The 9,191-nt window shown below is 41.9% G+C and overlaps 1 protein-coding gene across 5 annotated transcripts in view; it reads right to left on the minus strand.

The window, feature by feature from the left end:
* LOC137617241 (glutamate-gated chloride channel-like) overlaps positions 1-9,191 on the minus strand; it is a 959,538-nt gene that overhangs the window by 104,537 nt on the left and 845,810 nt on the right. The gene's annotated exons all lie outside the window — the stretch shown is intronic.

Here is a 9,191-nt window from a genome sequence, read left to right on the forward strand (position 1 = left end):
CTACCTAAGGGAGAACACTTTCTCACTGGGACCGGTGGTAGCTGCTCAGCAGGTTGTGTGTGTACCTATCTCTTTCACAGGAAAGTTAGCCTATGACAAGAGGTAAAAATGTCTGGCCATTTTTCCTCTTTTATTTCCAATCACTTGTGGTGTAGCGGTCATGCTGTTATTCACTGACTCGGACTTGATACAGGTAAGCTGCCATACTAAGCAACTGCTCTGTATATACAGTATGTGGGTGGTCCCTCATCTTTATGAAAGGGAGGATGGACAGAAATGTAAATCCATCACTTTCCATTAACAATATATTTCAGACTTTATATCTTAGAAAATACATAGGTTCCTTTGTGACACTCTCTCCTGACCGAAACTTAGGAAGTATCTTTAATCAGGTTGGTAGGAGATGGATTGGAGTCGACACTCTTGGACCTTTTCAGGTACGAGTGCATGACTTCCTGGGATTTTAAACTAGCCAGTTTGGTTTGGAACTTCTTTCTTTCTAAGGATTAGTTTCCTATTAAAGGATGAGGGTTTGAATTCGTATAAGAATGAATGCCAAATTTTAAAAGTATTTTGTAGTTTTCCTAAGTATTCAAACCCGAGTCTTTAAAGTTACACTTTCCGACTCGTCCACCCCGCAGTTTCAAGGTAAACGACAAAGTGGGTTCTCAGTGCGCTGGCTTCCTACCATCTGCTAGTAGCTACCCACATATTGTTTCATTTTAACAGTAGAGTTCCAGCTACACTGAAATCATATTCCTATTAAAAGAATAGGGTTTGCACAATTATAAAAAATACAAATTACTGTACTTTATAAACTTTTGATAATAAGCATTCCAATAAGGAAGCAATATTTCTCATGGGTTTGACATATGGAGCAAGGATCAACATTTTAAATGGAGAGAGGTCATTAGAATATGAATGGAGAGAGGGACTGTGGGTGCCATCTTCATAGCAAGGCAGCTAAGAAAATTTTGCTTAACCATTCTTATTTCCGTTTAACTCAAGATTAAAGCATTTATTGCTTAACAATTGAAACAGATAGCTCATCCATCGAGCTTTTCCTCATTATCCTCTCCTTTGCCCGGTGAATCCTCTAAAAGGCAACTAAAGGCCTTCTCCTTTGTTCACGTCTACAGTTATAGTAACCTTTTGCACCCGCTGCTAGGCAATGGACTCTGAGAAAGGAGATGCCTGGATAACCTCCAGGCATGAAGTCATAGGATGTAACTGTCATTAGGTAAAACTCACATGGGATTGGAGTAACCAAACATGTAAGTGTGGGAGCTTCCTCGCCTACGCAACAGACGATCTGGGTACCATTCTGCATGTTAATGTAAAGGCTGTTTCCATCATCGACACGTTGAGAAACAATCTCGCCTTGATAAGTGTTTCATCATGAGGCAGAACAGGTTAATGCATAGACGTCCAGATTGCCCCAAGTACGCCAGTATGTGTCCTGGACCGGGGTCTGCGGGCCTGGTCGCTGCCGAATGGTACACCAGCCGTTCCAGTTGAGGAACGTCGCGAACCAGTCATCAGCGGCGAACCCCATCAAGTAGGGATTTTTTTCGCTATCCGAGGATCCAAAGATTACCCGGAACCATCTAACTGAGATCTCCTGCTCAGACTATCTGCCAGGCTGATCATTTTGCCTGGTATGAACCCGGCTAAACAGTGAGATTCTCTGTCTTCTGTCCATTGCAGAATCTCGAGAGCTAGATGAGAGGTGCCATGAAAAGAACCTTCTTGTTTAGATACACCACTATGGTTGTGTTGACGATTTTTAACACTACCAAGTGACCTGAAAGGACCTGTTGACAAGTATTAGGGTTAAAAAAGCAGCTTTCCACTTTAGGAAGTTTATGTGGAACTGCTAATCTGAATTGGACCATAGCCCCAAGTCAATGTACTGTTGCAAGCGAGTGCCCCCACCCTTTCTATTGATGCATTCTCAAATATGGAGGAAGAGAAAGAAGTTTGGAGTCAAGCCTCCACCAAATCCAGTCTTTCATATGCTCTAGCCCTACCGTAATCTACGTTTCTGGAGGGTCTCTGCTCCAAGACCATTACAGGCTGCTAAAGCTTAGAGCCCAGTGTTTCAACTATGTAGAAGAAGAAGAAGAATCTAAAGACCATAAGGTCTTCGGCTGCCGGTGATGTGACCGAATGTGGAGACGACGGTGACAGGTTGGCTCGCAGCAAGCCTTGCCTAAGAAAGGAATGTCACTTCCTTGAGTCTTTTGATTCTACTTGCGATAGGAAGCCTACCTTAATCGGGTATCTATCTGCATTCCTAGATATACCAGACTTTGTTTTGGGTACAGGGACAACTTCTCAAAGCTTACCGCGACAACCCCCTCCCGATCGTAGTAAAACATGATAAGTCTGTCTTGGTAGAGAAGAAAGGTCTCTACTCAGACTGACACGATCAGTCGGTCATCCAGATAGTGAAGGAGACGGATGGATCCAGGCTGAAACTAAAGTGTACATTATTCTGAACTCCTAGGTGTTGTCGAAAGGCTGAAGCACAGTACTTAGAAGTAGTACAGTGTATCCTGTCTCGCAGGAGGACTCTTAGGTACTTCCTTGAAGCAGAATGGAATGGGATCTGCGAGTATGCTTCTTTTAGGTCCAACGTGACCATGAAGCACCCTGGTCTGCCTACCTGTCTGACCGTGGATGCGGTCTCCGTCTTGGGTGGAGTTTGAATGGTAAACCTGATTAAGGCCAAGAGGTCTATGACTGGTCTCCTGCCTCCAGATGCTTTCTCTACAAGGAGTCAACAGGATAAGCCTGGGGACTCATAGAGGACCTCTTGGAGAGTGCCTGCTTCTAACATAGTCTGGACTTCTCCTTCGTTGAACCCATTACGAAGGACCTAGATGTCGTTGATGGACAAATAAGGGAGGAGGTAAGCTGAAAGATAGGGCGATGTACCTCAAACGGAGGACACTGACCACACAGAACTCTACCCTGTGGCACTCCCAGTGCCACCCGTGCTTCTGGAGGTATCATGGGAGAATTGCTCCCTTTAGCAGGAACACTGCTCCTCCCCCTTGTTGGCCAAATGTGCATGTCTCATCACTAGAGAAAGCTTAGGCTGGGCAGGTGCTAAAGAGGAGACCCGGTACGACACGTCTTGTCTTGTTTTCTCCATCCCGCTGCAATAGCCACAACATTCCATACTATATAGGAAACACTATGGGGCGTTGAAGAAAAGTTGCAAGGCAAAAAGAATCCTGTCTTTGGAACCTGTACTCAAATTTTGAGACAATGGTGATACGTCTCTGCAGTACCTAGTTGGTCCATTGGTTACTAGCATTATGAGTAAAACTCCATCGGCCTTGCTACTTATAAGGACGATGTTTGGACACAACGCTTTTCAGGGTCTGACAGGTCTTTCCGTTTCGGCTAAAGCAGAAGGCTTGTAGAACTACTTTCGCAATTCTTTCCGTATTCATTGTATTGGCGGCGGAGACAACCACCGATTGCACCACCAGTATTCCCTTGTAGAGTCTTGAGACAAGACTGGCACTGCCAAATTAGTTGCATAGGGAAGTCATTCAGACTGTTATAGTACTTCCTTTAAATAAAAAATGAAGGAAAAAATAGACTGGACGATCTCCCTGCCCTCAGGGAGGCATACCTCGCAGAGATCTGCAAGTCAACCTTAGCAAAGGACCTGGCAGCTAACTTTATCTATTGGCTCTAAGAGCATACCCTAGACAGACTATGGCCGTGTCTCTCCCCTTTGGAGTAAGGGGTGGAACTCAGCTAGTGTATTCATCCACCGCCTGCAGGAAGGTTGACCCAGATTCACCCTCTTCAGAACCCTGATTCTAAGGGCTGGAAGACCACCTGCTGAAAAATCTGACTTATCCTCCATGGAATCCTCCACGTCTATTTTGTACCAGGCCCAATCTGGAGTGGGTCGTTGTCATCATTGGGCAAGGCCATAAGGGATAGAGGCCGGGGAGAATTTCACAGGCGGGACAAGCCCCTACAACAGTCACTACTCAAAGAATTTACTTCTGCAGACTTGGGTCATCCAAGAACTCTGGAAAGTTTGTATGAAGCTACCCAGCCCGGAGTCCTTAACATCCTCTGCTTAGCTTGACAGGGCTTAGCAGCGGTACCGGACTGTTAATTACAATATGAGATCTCTCTCTGAGATCTCTATTCCCTTATGGGACCTGGGAAGAAGTGTCCTCTGGAGGAGAACTGATGGGCTTCCCAAACCTCGTACACCTCTGGTCCAGCAAGGCTCACAAGGCTCCGTGGTCCATAAAACAACATTTACGTACTTAGGCCTACAGCCCCCGGGAAACTTTGTCACTCCCAAAGAAAGAGTTGGAAATCTCAGACCTAACTGCAGCAACATTTGGGTCAGAGGGTGTGGTTAAAGACTAAGTCACTGTCACAATCTCCTGCAACTACCAGACTTCCGAGACTACCCAGGAGCAACTGAATGAGTGCACGCTACACACGTGCGCACCCCTTATAGGCAACACAAGGTGTAGGCTACTAATTAAAAACAAGAAATACATGCATTCACTTTACTGGTGACACAGAGCTTTCTGTTCGCTCTACCAGCAATGCGAACTGGCTACTTGCAAACAAGGCAGTACAAAAATAAATGGTGAATGTAGGCTCGATAATTTGTTTGCCTAACATTCACGTATAGCTAGCGCACAAGCCAGAGACTTACGCCCCTCCCTCATAAGAAGGTGGGTGTTTGAGAACAAGAAGCTTGTGTGTCGCTCTACCAGCGATACAAAGCTTACTGGTCGCAAACAAGGTAGCACACTTACACCCCTCAATCATAACGAAGTGCGTGCACAGCTGTCGCCCTCTCGAGCTCACCTTAAATCTGCAGGAGACTCGCCTGACACGTACAAACAGCAAGCTGCACGTGAAGGAGACCTGGGGAGTCTCGTAAGGCCACAACAGCGAGATGGAATGCACCCTGGGCTGCAGTAGTATCATGTACATGAACACCTGCAAGCTACAAGGAGCTCTGCTCCGAAGAGATGCCATGCACTGGCAACAAATCACGGTGGCGTTTCTGAGCCGCTTGAGCGAAAGACCAGTCAAGTGAGCAAGACCTGTCAAACCTGCGGTGGTGTCCGCCAAAGGCCGGAGGGACGCAATGCTTGGAGGGGTGAGAATAGCGAGTATCCTCTTGCCAAGCAAGCTCAGTGTGCACGTTTGCCCCGATGGGTGCGCGTACAATGATAGTACTAAGCATAAACCTCCTGTTCCTCAGAAGACGAACTGTGGGCACAAGAATGAGCAGAGGGGACTCCCTTCTGTCAGCTCAGGAAAGGGTAGGCTAAAGCCAACCTCAGCAGGAACAGTATCGCTACCTGCAGTGCCCTTTCACTCAAAATCTCCAATGCCTATCCTTCTGGGTGACCCTTAAGTTCTGGGGATGGCCGCGGAGACGCAGTGTCGAGTTGGGGAGTTCCTGCGAGGGGGATGGAAGACTTTGCTGCTACGCTCGGAGAAATGGGGAAGACTTCCTTACCCAGAGGGTTGCCCTACAAAGGCTATCACTCTTACCCAATCGTCTTCCATGTACCCGATCCCGCTAGGAAGAGGACTCCTGACACACTGGGCTTAGAGAGGCCTCCGTGCAGGAACATGCTGTACAGGAGAGAGAGGCAAAAGTTGCGACTTCTCTGACGCTGAGGATTCTACCCTTAGGCGGAGAAAATCAAAAGACTACTTGTTTTGCCTCCACTAGGAGGAATACCCTCTGCTAGAAGGCAAAACTGTCTCCATTGCCGACCTGAAGGGATGAAGGGACCGCAAGAGCGGCCCAAAGAGCCAGGACCCTTCATGTCGTGCACAAAATAACATATACACTGGCAAAGTTAATATAGATAGTGAAAAAAGATGAGAGAAACATCTGCTCTCTACAAGACTGAAATCAAAAGGGACTTGGTAGTGAGTGGTGGGGGTGGTGCTTCCCCCTGCTACCACCGGTAACAACCAGTAAGGTTGTTGACACCTCGTTAAAATTTTAAGGACGTAACACCAGCTGGCGCTGAATCTAACTCCAAAGTAAAGAACGAAGGATTGTATTTTTGTAGGAACAACTAAACATCAGTTTTCCTTTTACTTTAACCACCTCTTGACAAGAGGAACAGTAAGCGATCCCATTCTTCACGATTGTCTACATCATAATACTTTTATTGCCTTAGGCACAAGACAGAGAATGAGGAACATAATCGTCCAGCAATAACACCCTTGACCAACTGTCACCGGAATTACTAACAAATCTAGATAAAGACATTCCTTATTAATGCAACAAACTAAATTACTGTACACACAAAAACACTATAAGGAGGGGCTAAAAATGCTGACTAAACAAAGAGTGACAAGAGAACTGAAAAGACAAAGTATCTGCAGCAGATGTTACTCTCATTAATTGCTAGATTGTCTCAATACTGTTTGTTACTAGACGCCCAAGCCTATTGAAAAGAAGGAAACAGGATATTTTTAGTGTTGGGTACAGTATTGAACCAAGCTTTGAGCGGAGCATTATAAACACCAAGGGTTACATAAAAATAATAAAGGTTAGTACATTGCAGGGACAAGCAATATTCCATTCAAATCATGATCAGAGTTCCATTCAGACTACTGTATCCGACAGTTGATACAGTAGTGTCAATCTCAGTGTAATAACATAAAAAGGGTGCTGTTTAATCACGGCAGTTTTCAATTTATACAACACACCTGGAGTCAAAATAAAACTATGATTGGATTATTGTATATATATATAATATATCATTTATTACATAATCATTATCTATTAAATTGACATATACTGTATGTGATGATAATGAGGATGAACATATGAGAGCTTCAGAGGGCCGAGGCCTGAGCATGATGTTCATGAGAAAGTCAAAAACAACTATATCAGTCAGTATAATCTTCGTATTAGCTAATAGTGTAAGCTAAAATTTTAACAGTTGTTGTGAGGCCAATAAAATCACAATGTATGAAAACAAGCCAAACCAAGTACAACCTACAGACAAAAACTATGGTATTTTTCTATCAAAAGGAAAAAAACCTTGAAAAAGGTATTCTATTCAATATACTGTAGGTATATAGTACTGGCTATCATATATTAATTTCATCACAGTGCAAACTTTCACTATTTTTTTGTAACAAAATAATCAGCCCAATTGACAATTAAGTCATTTCATTGGAGGGGGGAGGGGGGGGGGGAAGTGGCTGGCCTAATACAAAAATAGAAATAGGTGATTAAAGCTTGATAGCTTTTGGAAAGGATCAAATGAATTGGAGAGAACAATTGACCCTTGCATAAAAAGTAAAAATTTATGCATACCACAGACGTTTAAAACTACTAAACGATAAAGCCCCAAGAATTAAATGATGCAAAAAGTTATTCAAGAATTATATGTATCTAAACACCACACTGCTGACCCAGCTTCAAAGAAAACTAAAACTCTTCATGAACAACAAAGAGGTCCACCCCATGGACCAAATGATGGCCGAAAGCTGGGCTGGCCTCTAAAAAAAAAAAATAAACATGTGAATGAAAACTAAAAAATAAAATGGTTTGGCGAAACTAAATTATACAAACTTTGATTATTTTCCCCTAGTATGAGTAACTAATATATCACCAATACAGGGAAGAAGCACAAAAACTGGCTTTATACAATGTTAAGAATCACTAAACACATTAAACTGTAAAGACATTAACTATAAGTAAATAAATCTATGACATATGTCTCTCTTCCACAGTTTAGACTCAGAGTAAGTTTTTCTGAGAATCACACTGGCTAATTAATAAACAAACAAATAATAAATTTTACCATCATTATTTTCAAATTTTACACCTTTCAATAAAAATTTCTGAGAATCATTGGTTATTCTGACAAAAAAAAAAAGAAAAAAAAGAAATGCAGTAACACACTTGGTTTGATAAACTGCTTTGAAAAACCAAAAGGTAAATTTGGGTTGTCCAGCAACCAAGTAGTTAACAAAGTTTCTTGGTAACTTGAGATTTTTCTGTGCAACTGCTATAATAAGGCAGCAGTTACTTTTGCGCTAAACTAGCAAAGACCTACATGAAACATGAATGGTATCTCAAAGCACTACATCGTGGGCAATATGGCATATTAACCTTTCACCAATCCCTTACGAAACTAAATACAGTATGTCAATAAAATATTTCCTAAAACTTTGACATTAAGACTTTTAAGAGATTGACTGTAATTATCCCTTGAGGACTTCGACTATCTATGATTCCAGGAAATAGTCCTTTATTTTTGCAAATAATGCTTCCAGGAAAAAGTCCTTTATTTTTGCAAATTTCACAAGTTTTGAATAGTTGGTTAGTCTTGCTACATCATGTAAAACAATTTCACTCCAAGTAACTAGTTCAAATAACAGACTAGTGGTTTACCTTTTAAACAAAGTTCTAAACCCAAACTTGTAACATGAAAAAGGAAAAAGTCTTGTACTCAAGGAATAGACATAAAACTGAAATAAGTGTAATGTGATAAGTGGGTGTGTTCCAAATACAATTTACTGCACAATAAAAGTATCCTAAGGAAGCCTACCAACTGCTCTAACTATAACAGCATGCAATAAAGCTTGGGTTAGTCTCGATACCTGTACTTAAAAGTGCTTCTGGTAAGAATTCTTAAGAACTAAACAGACTTTGCCATATTGACAACAAAAGTGATAATGGAAGAATATAAAAAAATCAAACTTGGAACATTTTGTGAAAGACAGACTTGTATAATACTGATGCAACTTCAATTTGACATCTTGCTACATTCCAGATGTACTAAAACTGTTCTCAGCGACTTTAAACTAGATCATACATGAGCAGGAATGGAGTATCACACTGAAATCTGTAACTTTGATAAAAACGACTTCCAAATGAGAATCTGTTACTATAAGAATGATTCATACATGTTCAAATTTTATATTCCCTCCAATAAGCATGAAAAGTTCATTAAAAATGCGAATAAAAAAATCCATACATTTTATCAACAGGAAGGAACATTTTATAACAAGTTTCAATAGAAATATTTAAAAACCCTTAGCTGTTTTTTAAAGCAATATAAAGTATAATCTAATTTTTTCCTATCGGGCACAAGAGGTAATACCTACCATACACAAAACTTCAATAAAAGAACAAAATA

The sequence above is a fragment of the Palaemon carinicauda genome, chromosome 23 (assembly GCF_036898095.1).
Source record: "Palaemon carinicauda isolate YSFRI2023 chromosome 23, ASM3689809v2, whole genome shotgun sequence".
Lineage (NCBI taxonomy): Eukaryota > Metazoa > Arthropoda > Malacostraca > Decapoda > Palaemonidae > Palaemon > Palaemon carinicauda.